This window comes from Vulpes vulpes, chromosome 12 (genome assembly GCF_048418805.1).
Source record: "Vulpes vulpes isolate BD-2025 chromosome 12, VulVul3, whole genome shotgun sequence".
NCBI classification, from domain to species: Eukaryota; Metazoa; Chordata; class Mammalia; order Carnivora; family Canidae; genus Vulpes; species Vulpes vulpes.
In genome coordinates, this window is record NC_132791.1 from 174967790 (window position 1) to 174983657 (window position 15868).

A 15868-nucleotide genomic window follows, 5' to 3' on the forward strand; every position below is an offset into this window, starting at 1 on the left:
GAACACACATTTTTCATAGAGTTACTAGAACTAGAAGAGACCCCTGAGATCATCTCATCTGGGAGATGATACACTAACACTATACACTATATACTAACACTAGTATACACTAGTATACACTAACACTGGCCTTCCAGATATGTAGCATCAATGAGTGAAATCATCCTGTTGCATCAGTTCAACAAGGATGCATCCTGTTTGCACAGGATACACTTAGAAATAGTCTTTGGTTCCACAAAAACATGTTCTCTTTGCCACTTTTATTGAAGCACGCAGCTTTCATTGTCTATCTGCTCCTGTACATACTCTCCCCTCCGCCCCATCACTAGTGGGAAAATGAAATGGTTCTCTACAATAGGAGAACAACAGAGTCATGTGAATATAAATGAAAACTAACTTCTTCCAGTACCAGGGATTGATATGAGGAGTCAGGAGATGGTGGCGAACTGTATTGCTGGGGCGCCAGGGAAAGTGGCTAGCATTACACCTTCTAACAGCCATGTCCATGAGGAATGCATATGGATGTGGCCCCATCTTCTGATTTCTCTGGAGAGCCTGGAGATGTGGAATTTGAGTGGAAATCTCTTCAGTTGAAAAATCTTGGCTATGTTGGGTTTTAATGTTTGCTTGCTGGTTTGTGTTTGTTTTATACTGTGCAACCCAAAGAAATTAGGTTGCCAGCCAAATCCTGCCATTTGGCTGCTGGTTTGTGATCTCTGATGCAGTCCAGCTACTTCATTCCGCAGATTGGGACGCTAAGGGGAAAAGTGACATCTGTGTATATGTAGTGAGTGAAAGTGTTAGGGGATTGAAGCCAGGCCTCCTGGTTGTCAATTTATTTCTAATCCTGTTTTACCATGATGTTGCATTAATTTCATTCTCTATTTTTTTACTTTGCATTGAAGGCAAGCAGTGTCCTTAAATTTAAGACATTTTTTAATCCAGTGTTAGGGGTTCAAGGATCTCTTAGTTGATATGTAAAAGCGGGAGAATCACACTATTTCTGGCAACATGGCTTTTCTCTACACTCAACCACAACATGCTATGCCCTGCAGATAATTTGTCCTAGAACATACTATGTTTGGAAAGTCATTAAGCCATAAATCAATTACTCTCCAGAGCATTTTATATTGGATTCAAATAAAACAGTTTGGGTGGTCTGAAACCAGAAGCTCTTGCAGGCTGCAGAAATTGTATTATGGCAGAAAATGTACAAGAAAGCTCTTTAGCCTGATAAAAATCCATAAACATAGACAAAGATTTGTCAGTATTTCAATTCAGGGCTTTAATGTGGTCCAGTGAATCAATAGAGGGAACATAACCTCCTTTGAGGACGCTCAGAGCAACAATGCATTGATTTTTCATATTTTGCATGATGACTCTGGCCAGGCATTTAGTCCTAGAGGGGATAAGCAAAAAAAAAAATGAAGATTATAAAAAATACTCATTTCAAACATCAAAGTGGATGAGAGAAATTCATGCAAGAATTAAGGAAGGGCCGCTTGGGTGGTTGGTTCAGTTGGTTAAGCATTTGCTTTTGGCTCAGGTCATGATCCTGGGGTCCTGGGATAGAGCCAGCATTGTTGCGGGCTTCCTGCTCAGCAGGGAGTCTGCTTCTCCCTCTGCCCCTCCCCCTGTTCCTGCTCTCTCTGTCTCTCTCAAATAAATAAATAAAATCTTAAAAAAAAAAAAAGAATTAAGGTAAATGGAAAAGGATCCAGAGCCAATGTTCTCGGGAGGATAGGGCCTCTGGGACTGGCTACCAGAAACAAGTGAAACAGCTTCCCTGTTGGAATAGTTAAGATGTTTGGTTCATGATCAGAAAAGGTTGTAACTGTAAGGTCTTTGGAACCAGGCCAATCTTTTCCATCAATGTGATCCCATCATTTAGTGTAGAACCTGGTGCTTACAGAGTGCTCAATATATATCCAGGGTCTTTTTATTTTTAATTTACTAAGTGCTTACTATGTGCCAGCCATAGTGTTTAAGATTGAGAAAAAAGACACATGTACATATTTCCATGAATCTCACGGGTTTTGCTCTACTGTGTTGAAGCAGCTTCTTCAGTGGACTCCTGAGCTTTCCCAGAGCTATTTTCATTCATTACATGGATGTCTGTCTAATTAATTGCACAGGATACACTTAGAAATTTGTTCGCTGGGATCCCTGGGTGGCGCAGTGGTTTAGCGCCTGCCTTTGGCCCAGGGCGCGATCCTGGAGACCCGGGATCGAATCCCACATCGGACTCCTGGTACATGGAGCCTGCTTCTCCCTCTGCCTATGTCTCTGCCTCTCTCTCTCTCTCTCTCTGTGACTATCATAAATAAATAAAAATTAAAAAAAATAATTATTGTTCGTTGTTGGAGGATAGAACCTGGGTCTCCTACTCTGCCATCTTGGTCCTAACCATTCTGTCTTAAATGTGCCGTCTGTTCAGATACCAATGGATTAACAATGGCCAAACTGGGAAATCTGCTCAGAGAAGGATGCTTTTAGAGCTGGATAAAATAACTATTTAATATCTTTTGAACTTTTTTGTTTTGTTTTGTTTTTTGATCAGCATAGCAATTCTTAAGTGATGTCTTCTCAGGGATCATAATATATGAGAGGTTCCCTGGTTGATGCAGAGTGGTGAAGCTGAGCTCAGGAGGTGACTGTCATTGCCCAAGAAGCTAGAAATGCCTGCAGGGAAACTGGGAACAAGAGGGTGATATTGGTAGTAATGGAGAGGAATGGGTGGGCTCCAGAGGAGCCCTTGGGAGGTAAAATCAATTATACTTCTGTTGGATAGAATTGGAGAAGAGGGAGAAAGAGGCAGTGCCAAGGGATCTCCTGGGTTTCTGGCTTGTGTAGATGATTGGATGGTGGTGCCATTTGTGGAGATAGGGAGCCTTGGAGGAGGATTTGTACTGGGGGAAGGCCCACGAGTTCAGCTTTGGATACAAAAAATTTGTGATATCTAATGGAGATATCAAGTTGTACATCCAAATGCAGGAAAGTTGAAAAAGTCAAAGGAGAGGTCAGAGCTAAGAATGTCAATTCTAGTATATTTAGTGTACAGGTTGGACTTTGGGGTACAGACAAGCTCACCTTGTAAAAGGTTACAAAAGAGGTGTAGAGCAGGGTTTTTCAGCTTAGCACTGTTAACATCCTGGGCTGGCTAATTCTTTGTTGGGGTGACTTCTCCGTGCACTGTAGGATACTTACAGCACCCTGACCTCTGATGCCTGATGCCAGTAGCACCCCCTACCCCCCGCAGTTGTAATAACCAGTATGTCTTCAGATATTTTCAATTATTTCCAAGGGGGCAAAATTGCTTCTGGTTGAGAACCATGGGTAAAGAATTATGGTTATGAACTGAGGTTGTGGTACTTGGTTGCCTGGCTTGGTCCATGACCAGCCATACTACACAGGGTGGGTAACTTACTGAATCTCTCTGTGTCTCAATTCCATCCTCTGGAATAGAGACAATAGTAGAGGATGATATCTTATTAGCTTTCATGAGGTAAATGAGAAAGCTTGAGAAAATCTCATAGATGAGTGGCTCATAGGCAGTGTTTGCTGTTATATTCCTGGTGGTGTTCTTATTGAGAAGTGTGTAGGATCTAGAAGCCTGGAGAAACTCCAACATTTAACGTGATAGGTAAGTGGAAGGAGCCAGCAAGGGAGCCAGAAAATAGGAATGAGTAGTTGGAGCATAGGAGCAAAGGAGGGTGAATGTGATGTCATGGGAGTGCAGGGAGAAATCAACTCAATGTATTTTATTGAGACAAAGGCTCTAAAATAAACACCTTTGTTAAATTCATTAGTGTACGAGGACGATAGTTTTATTGTACTATCACATGGCGGCACTTAGGACATTTGGGTAAAGACTTCTCGCTCACTCTCAGGCTGATAATCATTTTAAAGCCATGTTACATAGTCAGTGGAGACACAAAACATTGGTGAAAGGTGCGCCTGGAAGAAGCAGCAACTATGTGTAGAGAGATTACCTAGCTCTGATCACTCCTTCCCAGAAAGCAAGACAGTGGAAGAGGGAAGGGATAAGTGACAGTTACCTGGATAAAATGCAGTTTACAAGCAAAACTGCATTTTGTCTATACAGCCAAATTATTTTGTCTATACAGTTCAACATCTTTGGTACTGATACCGCAGACCAAGAGCAATTTTCTGTGTACTTCTCCTTCCTCCTTCACCCCAGTTGACCTACCACGTTTTGCACTAAGTCTCCACTTCAGAAGTGTAATTCTGTTGGAAGAAAACGAATGGATGTAATGCACGGAAGAATAGGGTTCATGGAAATTTCGGATGTCTTCCCCTCCTTCCCCTCCTCCTTTCCTTCCCTTGCTCTCTGCTCTCTTCCTCCCTTCAAATACACATGTCTTCGGTATGTTCCTGGCACTCAGCTAGGTGGTAGAATACAGAAGAGAAAAAGAGAGAGGAGATATTCTAACCTAAAGTTCCTTACTTTTTTAAAAATAAGAGCAGGGGAGCCCTGGTGGTGCAGCGGTTTGGCGCTGCCTGCAGCCTGCGGTGTGATCCTGGAGACCTGGGATCGAGTCCCACATCGGGCTCCCTGCATGGAGCCTGCTTCTCCCTCTGCCTGTGTCTCTGCCTCTCTCTCTCTGTGTCTATGAATAAATAAATAAAATCTTAAAAAAAATAACAAGTGATACTGAGGAATTTTTAGACTTCTTGAATCACTATATTGTACACCTGGAACTAATTTAACACTGTATGTTAGCTATACTGGCATTAAAATAAAATTTTAGGGACACCTGGGTGGCTCAGCAGTTTAGTGCCTGCCTTTAGCCCAGGGTGTGATCCTGGAGTCCGGGAATTGAGTCCTGCATCGGGCTCCCTGCATGGAGCCTTCTTCTCTCTCTGCCTGTCTCTGCCTCTCTCTCTCTCAATCTCTCTCTCTCTCTCTCTCTCTCTCTGTGTGTGTGTGTGTGTGTCTTTAATGAATGAATGAATAAATTTAAAAAAAAATTAAATGGCTTAAACACACCACACACACATACATTCCCAGGCACCCCCCCCCCCACAAACACAGACATACTTACGAAAATGGTAAAGAAAATAACCAGAATGTGTTGATAAGGAAATGAAGAAGTACTTATTTTCCAAAGAGAGATCCAGAAAGGACCCTGTGAGGACACAACATGTAAGCCAAGATCTGAACAGTAAGCCTGGAGCAGAGCTGGCGGGGAGAGGTGGGGGAGAAAGCCACAGGTAGAACAGGTCTATGCAGGAGAAGCTTGGCCTGCATAGAACTGTTGGGGTCATGGAGTCCCATGAGGGACTGGAGGGGACCATAAGGACCACATGAAGACCATAGGAGGCCTTTGAAGTTGTCCTGGGTGTAGATCAAGGGCAGAGCTGAGGTGGGCGGGACACTTGTGAGTAAGCACACCTGATCAGGTGGGAGGGGAGGGTACCCTGACTGAGAGCATAGCTGGGGAGAGAAGGCTGGTGGGCAGATTTGAGAAGCTTTCTCTTCTCCCCCCACCTCTAGGTGACTACACTTGCTATTAGCATTTGAAACATTTAAATGACTCATGATGGTATCTTATCTCTTTTCTTGAATGAGTCTTTGGAGAATAAGGATACCTTCTAAATTCTCAGCATAGTGTTCTGAGAAACAAGTCACTAGTGTGTATTCCTATCTTGTCATTTGTCTGTGAGAGATGGAGGCTTGTTAAAATACCATCCTCAGCTTTAGTATTCTTTTTTTTATAAGATTTTATTTATTTATTCATGAGACACACACACACACACACACACACACACACAGAGGAAGAGACACAGGCAGAGGGAGAAGCAGGCTCCACGCAGGGAGCCCTATGTGGGACTCGATCTCCAGTCTCCAGGATCACGCCCTGGACTGAAGGCAGGGGCTAAACTGCTGAGCTACCCAAGGATTCCCAGCTTTAGTATTCTTAAGTGAGTATCATGTTGCTTCCATAGCCTTTTTTTTTTTTTAAAGATTTTATTTATTCATTCATGAGAGAGACAGAGAGAAACAGAGAGGCAGAGACATAGGCAGTGGGAGAAGCAGGCTCCATGCAGGGAGCCTGATGTGGGACTCGATCCTAGGTCTCCAGGATCACGACCTGGGCTGAAGGCACAGCCAAACCGCTGAGCCATCCAGGCTGCCCCCCATAGCCTTTTATGAAGAGTAAATTAGGGGATCCCTGGGTAGCGCAGTGGTTTGGCGCCTGCCTTTCGCCCAGGGCACGATCCTGGAGACTTGGGATCGAATCCCACGTCAGGCTCCCGGTGCATGGAGCCTGCTTCTCCCTCTGCCTATGTCTCTGCTTCTCTCTCTCTCTCTCTCTGTGTGACTATCATAAAAAAAGAAAAGAATTGAAGAGTAAATTAGAATAGGGCAAGGGTGGGAGGGAAGGAGTAAAATGAAAAATTGTTTTGGCTTGAAGCTCATTGGAAAGCCTGTTTTTGCTTTTGTTTTTGTTTTTTTTGTAAGGATTTATTAAGTGCCTCTGTATACAAGGATGAGTAAGGCTTTTTTGTTTGTTTTTTAGCTGCTTGGGTCTCAGCCTAGTTGTAAAGTCAGATACATAAACAAATAGAGTCAGATGATTGCATATTTTAATAGAGTACATACTAAAGAAAATTATGAGGGATAAAGTAGGGAGTTAAATTTGCCTAGCAACACTGGGGAGACTTTCCAACACAGGTGAGATGTGAGCTCGGTTAATAAGCTTGGGTGGTGGTTTACCAGGTGGAAAGGGGAGCAGAGGGGACTTCAGCCTTAAAGAAATAGTACATGCAAAAGTCCTGAGGCCTAAAGAAGCATGCAGATTCCCAGAAAGCCAAGCCATTTTCTAAAACACATAGTGATTAGCAGCAATTAGATGAGACTGCAAAGCTTACAGTAGGCCAAGCTATGATGGGCCTATCAGATATTCCAAGGAGTGCCTGGGTGGCTCTGTTGGTTAAGTGTTCAACTCTTGATTTCAGCTCAGGTCATGATCTCAGGGTTGTGTGATTGAGCCCTATATCAGGCTGTGCTTGGGATTCTCTCTCCTTCTTCCTCTATTCCTTACCCCTGCTCACTCTCTCTTTCAACAAATAAACAAAGAATCTTTTTTTAAAAATTTAAGACATTCCAAGTAGTGCACATTCTCCTGCAGGCTGGTGTTTCCAAAACCTTATTTCAACCATTCAAGTACCATTGTTCATGATATTTTTCTATAAACATATGAAGGGGAGCAGAATAGACCACACCAAAATGTGCCTCTTTGGCATAAGGATCAGTTTAGGCTGATTATTTTAAAGAAAAAGCAGACATAGGAAATGCTTTGAAAATTGAGTAGTAGAAGACATTTATATTTATAAGGAAAACTTCCATTTGTAAGAGTGTCTCCCTCTCTGTGCCAGGAGCAGAAGGATAACTGAATCTCTAGAAATTCTTCTAAATAGACAAGGAATGGACTTAAATCGACATTGCAGTCTTATCCTTATTTGCTGTGTTTTTCTTTTCCTGGTAACCCCCATAACTAGTTCCCCTGCCCCCAACATCTTCTTTTGTCTTTAGTTGGAAATGATATTTAAGGTAGTGATTTAGGCCATATGGGGGAATTACTTAGTTTTTCAGTGTATTTCCTATGTATATAGGAGGTATACATATTTCATAAAATGTTTTTCTTCTGTTGATCTGTCTTTTATTATAGGAGGATCTAGTCAAAAATCTAGAAGGGCAAAGGGAAAATTCTTCCTTCCCAACATACCAGTACCATTTGCTTAAAAGTTATTGTTTTTTATTTAAATTAATTTATCTTGTTCACTTAAACATATTTAGGAAGGAAGTTTTTTAAACATAGAATTTTGAAAAAACTTTACATTTCAAATGAAGTTATGAGTTTGATGTGCTGTTATGTTTTTACATAATATATCTTAAATTATATACGTGACTAATGAAACTTGAGAGGCTCACCTGGACACTGCCTACATCCCCTTACCCTACCTATATCACCTCACATGCAACATCTCACTTTGTTAATTAGGCTGCAGGTGAAGAGAGGGGTGGAGGATTATAAGCAAGTACATGGTATTATCATGTTGGGGAGGAAACATTTTTCTATGTTATTCAAGATTCTTCTGGCTGGTCTAAGAATGAACTTGAAATGGCACAGATTAGCAAGAGAAAATAAAATTTAATAAAGTGCATACAGGCAAAATGAGATTATGTGTCATCCTGGACTAAGGAGAGGGGGGGTTGGGGTCTGGGGCTTCAACACAAAGGATGGCAGTTGGCTGGGCCATTCAGAAACAACAGGACATAGAGAAGGCCTTGATCAAACAGGCCTTGCTGGGTTCCTCCCTGTGTACCACAACTAGTTCATTCATATTATACTATTGATATCTATGGTGATAGCTCCCTTCCTAGGTCTCCCTCTAATTTCTCTTAGACAGTTGAGAGGAGGCAAAAAGACAATGTCTTGAGTCTTCTGTTTCTTAAAAATAATAAACCTAAAACAACCCACCTGCCAAAAGTCACGTTTTTGGTGGAAATTTTGCTCCATTACAATCACATCTGTGTTTTTGAAGCATCACTGAAATGGCAGAGTGGATAGTAGAGTGGAAAAGGAATTTCATTTCAAAATGCTTCCCATTCATTATCTGCCGAGTTCAAATAATTATACAAACGAGTTACCTCTGCTGTGTCTGGAGTAGCACCAGGGGAAATCACAGTATTAGAAGCCTCTAATTTCATGGTGGAGACATCACCAGTCCCTCCCTCCCCTCTAAACCTGAGCATCTTTGATTTTGCTTCATCTCACGGGTGTTTTGGATGAATTCAAGATTTAGGGGGCTTATGACAGATGTGACATTTTTTCATTGGAGGAGAATGTTATTGCAAAAATGCAGATCAGAGAACCTGCAGGGCCTGGTGATTAATCAGAGGGGACCAGTCCTTTGCAACTTCTTCAAGAAACACAGTGAAACTTGTTATAAAATAAAACCACAGGCCTGAAATTGCTTTACTTAAACCAAGTCACCAAATCTGAATTTCACACTTACCCTAATTGTAGTTTCTTTAAGATTTATTTATTGATTTTAGAGAGAGTGTGAGAGTGTGTGTGTGTGTGTGTGTGTGTGTGTGCTCGAGAGGGAGAGGGGCAGAGGGAGGAGAATCCTAAGCAGGCTCCATGCCAAGTGCCCCTGACCAGGGGCTCGATCTGGATCTTATGACCCTAAAATCAAGACCTGAGCAGAAACCAAGAGTCTGCTCAACCAATTGAGCCACCCAGGCAACCCCCCTACGTTGCAGTTTTAACCTCTCCTAGTCATATAGTTTTAAAACTGATCTTTTGGGCATTTTTAGCATTAATGGAGTCATCTGTCACAAAGGCCTTCTCTCTACCCCAAGGAAAGATGAGGCAATCTGCATAATAAGACCCTCTGCCCTTTCCTGAAAGGCACTTTGAGCTTGCTTGAAACCATTTTTTCCTTTCTTTTGGTAATCACTTCTTACCCCACCCTCCTTCCTATAAAAACCTTCCATTTTGTACTCCTGGGAGTATCCTCCTTGCTATATGGGAAGCTGCCCAACTCATGAGTGGCTTAATAAAGCCAATTAGATCTTCAGATTTACTCTGCTGAATTTTATTTTTTAACAGCCCAGATGGCCTCTTTTGAATCAAGACCTTGAGAATCCCTTTTCAGCAATGGAAGTACAGAATGGTTAAGGCATGATTGCTCACCATTGAATATAGGAAAAAACTGTATGTAGCAGCAAGCCCCAGGGTCAAATATGCAGATGCCTCCAGGGGCCCAGCAGGTACTTGAAATTAATGATGTGGAGTCTGCAGGAGGGTCTGACTCATTTAAAGGAATAAACAGCTACTCAGCCATACCTGTCAGTTATCAAATGTAGCCAAAGGGAGTGGGCCTAGTATCTTTAGATCTCTGTTTTCTAGAAAATCTGGATCTTTTTGGTGTTATCTCACAAATTTTTTTGTTGTTGATGGTCTTCCTCCCCCAATCCCTGTACCCCTTAAGAAAGGAATACTCTGTGGAATATACATTATAATGCCTAAACTATTTTGCCTTCCCATCTGATTTTTGCAGCATTTCTGACAGAGAATATTGGCCTCTGCTTAATCACCTCCAGAGCCAGAGGGCTCACTACTTCACAAATAAGCCCACTGTATTCTTTGACAGGGAATGTCTGTTCAACAGAGAATCCTTATGAAAAAAACAAAGCCCAAAAGTCTTAGCCTGGAATTAAAGCCTCTTCCTGCACCCTGCAGTATGGTACACACCTCAGGAGTGGTCTACTGCTTTCCAGAATGGCTGATCAGTGTCTCCTGAATTTACCATTTACCTTCCCAACATGAAAGTCTTACTCACTCACCCCCTCTGTCTCAAACCCCCTGGGCTCTGCTCTTTGATGTTCTAAATTTAATAGCCTGTTTTTAAAATCTAGCAAATCGTGTCTGCAAAAGCAATGCATTTCAGGAAAAAAGGCAAATTATGGATTTTGAATATGGTTTGAAAAGCTTCTCAAGCCAAGCTTGCCTATTTGAACACTCCAAGTCAGCTACTGGCATCTAATATTTATTACTTAAAATATTTGTTGTATGTTTAACCACTAATATCAAATTCACTTTCAGAACTCTCTCCCATGTATTTCTCTAGGCAGCTCAAGCAGCTGAACTGGCATGCAATTCAGAATCCTGACTTGGGGTCTTTTAGGCACCAGATTTGGTGGTTTTTTTGGGGGGGGGGGAGCGAGTTCTAGCTTTGAGGGGCTATTTTGAAAGTCTAATGGAAGGTGGGGTGGAAGAGAGTTTTGAACCTTAGGGGAACTCCCTTCAGCCTCATCAGAAAAGCATCCTAGTAGAGTAAAGCCTGCTGAGTTTGGGGCCTCTTAAAGGGATAGTTAGGTTCTTAAGATGCTGAAGTGAGTACTTCAAAGGCAGCTCTGTGATACCCAGCTGTAATGTACTCCTCCTCAGCTGCTGCTTCATTCTTTCAGTTTTCTGCACCTACAATGCAAAACCTGCTGGGACCAGAGGGCTCAGTTCAATTGTAACATTCCAGCAGTCCGCTGAGAATTCCAACACTGTGGCCAACATGTTCTCCAGACTGTCCTCCCCTATACCTTCTCCAGTTCGCAAAGTATGGAGCTGATGTTTCTCTTAGGAACAAAGCAGTGTGTACACATTTAGACTAGCACATTAGAATGACCTCACCTGGCCATATGGTGACCACAGCCAACTTTGAGTGGATCCCCAGATCTTCCGGGTATATAGAATTTAACTGTAACTAACAATTATTGGTGAGTATACACCAGGATTGTGCTAGACACTTAATATGCATGGTTTCATCTTATTCTCCCTTCCCTAAGACATAGGTAGTGTTTTTCTCCCCCATTTTACTAATGAAGATACTAAGGCACAAATACCTGAGATTTTCCAGGTAGTTACAGAGCCAAGATTTAAATCCAAGGCATTTTGTTCTCAAACCCTGTGCTTTTAATTCACAAGCCTACAGGATAAAAGGTTGTATGTCTTCCCAGTACCTCCATGCCTCTTAACCCATAGGTGCCAAACTGCCATCTTAATCCTCTAAGTCTAAATGCTGAAAGAACTATTCCTGTGAATGCTGTTGGTTGTTTTGAAGACAACTTACATGTTCCTATTGGGTGGTGGGGTGAGGGGAAGCAGAGGAGGAAGAGACAGAGCATCCCAGCAGGCTCCATGTTCAGCAAGGAGTCTGACACGGGGCTCAGTCTCAGGACCCTGAGTTCATGACCTGAGTCAAAGCCAAGAATCGGACGCTTAACTGACTGAGACACCCAGGTACCCCACAACTTACATTTTTGACCATCTCCCTTGATTCCTGAACTCACTGTTTATTTCCTGCAATTGGTAGCATTTGTGTCCTGCTTCAGGTAGAGGGACATTTCCTCTTGTGCACAGTCCTATTCCCCATTTAGAGCCCAACTCAGAAGTTCATTATTCTCAAAAGCCCTCCAACACCCACTATCCTCTTCCTCCTCTTTATCTCTCTCTTTCTCTTCCCTCTTCTCTCCCTTTCCTTTCTCCTGCCCTTCCTCCTCTATCTCTCACCTGGGTCTCAAGACTTCGGGCTTTGGAGCTGGCTGGTGATAGAATTGGATCTCAGGTGAGGGGAAGATGAAAAGACCCCTCCTCTCAGACCATTTTTCTGGAGCCCTGCTTGAATGGTGATGAGCACCATCTGTCCCCAAAGTAGAACCTCATTCTTTAGATGCCAGAGTTCCCATTGTATCCATGTCACCAGTTCCTCAAAGAACTAATGGATGGTTGGCAAATGTGAGGCTTAGGCACTGCCAGCTCCCTTGTACTGATTCCATCTTAATGCCATCAAACCTCCAAGATCATCACATTTTCAATTGGTCCATGCTTGATGAGACCATCCCATGAGCAATTTAAAGGATGGATGGGCACAGGGACAAAGTTGAAATGATAAAGCCTCAGGAGGAGATGACTAGAATACTCTAAGAAACAATACGGCTAATTCAGGGGACTAGGAGAAAGGAATCATAGTTGGGGGATGCTAGCGGGGTGGGGCTGCAACATTTGATAGCTGGAGATAGCAAAGAGCATAAGCTTTGGAAGCTAGAGACCTGGGTTCAAATCCTGCCATTAAACAGTGGCTAAACCTTAGATGGACCATTTAATTCCCCAGGCATCAATATCCTCCTGTAAGTATTGTTAGGTCATTTGAATATCTATCACAAACATTGATTAGTCCTGGAGACTAACAAGAAGGCAAGATAAGATTCTCTTTTGATCTTAAGGAGGAGGGGCACCATTAACCAGAGGTGAAAATATCAGAAAGCAGGGAGGAGAGGCATTTGGGGCAGCCGGAATTGTGAAGAATTAGGCATAGGTTGACTCAGTGAGGTGTAGTGTGTATCCAGGGAAGACACGTAGTTTATGCTTGGTTTTATTTATTTTGCAGACATATCATTATGTTAAGGATTAATGGGAACAGATGACTAACATATTTGATCTTGAGCTAAACAGTTGGATGCTTGATAAATACGTAAGGATCTACACTTCTCTGGGTTTTCTTTTCAACCTCATGGGCCATGTGATAGATAATCCTGCTTAAGAGCCAGTAGCTGGAATCTGAGGCACTACTCTTTCTAGCTGCAGCTGGGCTTAATACTAGGCACAATCTCAGCCAAGTTTTTTGTTTTTTGTTTCCTCTATAACTTTGAGTTTCTCTGGCCCATCATTAGCACAAGCACCGAGGGCTGTGTGACCCAGAGTTTCCTTCGGCTCCTTTCTTAAAGGAAGCAGAGTAACACTGTGGAAATGGACATTTTCACATTTTCAAAGCTTTTTTTTTTTTTCTGGGTAATTCCAACTCCCACCACTTTGCTTTTGGCAGGCAATGTAGCCTCCAAGTAAGTGGCAAAACATCTTTTGTTTTCATAAAGACAGAATGAGCATTTTATTGCACTACAGTGATTAGCAACTTGTGGTCAGTAAAATCAGGGCTCTTGGTCATATAATTGGTGGATTCCCACCAGCAGTCTCTCAGGTCAGACTGCTCTCTGGAAGCTTCTAACATGGCTGGGTATTCTGGGGGATTGGGGAGTGACAAGTCCTTAAAGAAGAAAGCAAAGCAAACCTTTAGGAAAGGAGGAAAAGGTAATAGTTGGTGAGCCTCCCAGGCTAGCAGCAGACTTCATTTACCCATTAGAAGCATTTCCTGTAATTAGCTGAAAATGGCTTTAGGCTCTATTCGATTAGGACTAGATGAAACAATTGACAGGATCTCAAGGCAAGTTAAGAAATGCACTTCAAGCACGCTCATTAGAGAGTAAATGATCTTCCCTTAGACAAGGTTCAGCTCTAGAGAGTATAAAGGGGAAGGGACTATCACTAGTGATCCCTGGTTCCACCACGTGTTTTTTTCAGAGGCTTGTACTTGCCCCAACATGGACAAGAAGCCAGTGCCAGCGGTGGGACCAGAAGCTGCCATGCCCCAGCACAGGTTTCTCCCCCAGCCACCTGTGTGATCCTGTGCAAGATGCTGGCCAAACCTACCCTTATGTTTCCCATCACAGAATCCAGAGCTCTCTCACTTTGAGATCCTGTCATCTCTTTGGGAAGATGCCTGTATGGACCCCCTTCCCCCCAAGGGATGAGTAATTCCACTCTATTGTAAGATCCAAATAGGAAACATGTTAGGAAAAAGGGAGAGGAAATCCTGGGCTATACTGATTAGAACTTGAATCAAAGTAGAACCAGGAAACGTAGTAGTGAATGGCACAGAATTTGTAGAAAGTCCTGGGTTGAATTCCTGTTCTGCTACCACCTGGACAAGTCACATAATCTCTCTGAGCCTCAATTTTCCCATGTACAAGGGGATGACAGGGCTCCTTTGCAGAGCTAATTGAGATGATGTGTATGTATAGAAGTTGGGGCAGTTACTTAACAGCGTTACCTAGTATGTCCATTCTGCCTTTTGAACTGCTGACCACAGCTATACATTCTTTGCTACTCCTTCTATTAAGAAGTAGAGCCAAGTCCCCCTCTTCTTCAAACTGGGCAGGCTCTGGTGTCTTCTTGACAAATGGAATGATGCTCTGGGACTGACAGAGCCAGATCCCAAGAAGCCTGCAGCTTCTGCCCTGGCCCTTTGGAAAACTTCACTCTATCGCACTGAGCCACCATGTAAGAAGTTTGACCACCCTGAGAGTTTCATGCAGGGGAAGCCACATGAGAGAGCTCATAGAGAGGCCCTGAGCTGCACAAAGATGCCAGGTGGTCCCAATAGCCCAGTCTTCAGCCACTGGATCAAACCAGGGGAAGCCCCAGACATTGTGTAGTAGAGACAAGCTGCCCCCACTCTACTCCATAGAACCATGAGAGATGATAAGGAGGAGATGTGAATTTAAGCCCCTAAGTCTTGGGGTCATATGTCATACATCCTACGGAGCTGCATAAATACTCAACCCGTGTTGTTGACATTTACTGAAGGGGAGGTCCAGGCATCTGTCAAGTAAGTGCCCTCATTGAACTAAGTCATTTTAATAAAACTGAGTCATTCACTGGGGCACAGCATTTGTTGTAATTTAGAACACGTGGTTCATGTTCTATAGCATTCATTTATTTATTTGGAATGTCTAATCTGCACTTGTTCCTTTACAGGAGGAAGAAGCTCACTGCATCCAGGCACATCTGCATCAAAATCTGTGCTGAAGAGCCCACATGGGGGTGGAGTCTCTATGGCAAAAAAGCCCTTCCTGCATTTTGGCAGTTACACAGGCTTTCTGAGAAGATGGGGTATTTTTCACTAGACTATGATCATCAGTGGACCTCTATCTTCTCTATCTTGTTTTATCTGAGATTATTCTGAGTTTCTGATAAAAGTTATGGGCCCTGTTTCTGAAAACATACACACAAGAAACAATACTCTGCTTATACGTTTGGAAAGTGGGGGAGGTCACAGACCCCAGAAGCCCATTCTTCAGTTGAGAATCCCTGACCTAAAGAAGGATCTTATCTTTTGATAAGACCTTCTTCCTTGGGCAGCCTGGGTGGCTCAGCGGTTTAGCATCTGCCTTTGGCCCAGGGTGTGATCCTGGAGACCTGGGATCAAGTCTCCCTGCATAGAGCCTGTTTCTCCCTCTGTCTGTGTCTCTGCCTCTCTCCCTCTCTCTCTGAATAAATAAAAAATAATAATCTTAAAAAAAAGACCTTCTTCCTCAACATATTTTCTGTTGTTTGATTTGCCTACTTGTATGGTATAGAAGAATCCACTGCCCCTCCCCAAGCTATCAGGGTTTTTAGTATGGAATTAAGGTTGTTAATAAGACTTTGGTAAGCTTTTA

The 15868-nt window shown here is 42.8% G+C and overlaps 1 long non-coding RNA gene across 1 annotated transcript in view; it reads left to right on the forward strand.

Annotated features, from left to right (window-relative positions):
* LOC112930128 (uncharacterized) overlaps positions 1-15726 on the forward strand; it is a 37564-nt gene extending 21838 nt beyond the window's left edge. The window contains exon 3 of the long non-coding RNA XR_003237056.2: positions 15186-15726. This is a non-coding gene — a long non-coding RNA (uncharacterized lncRNA). The remainder of the gene's footprint in view (positions 1-15185) is intronic.
* The last annotated feature ends 142 nt before the right edge of the window (positions 15727-15868 follow it).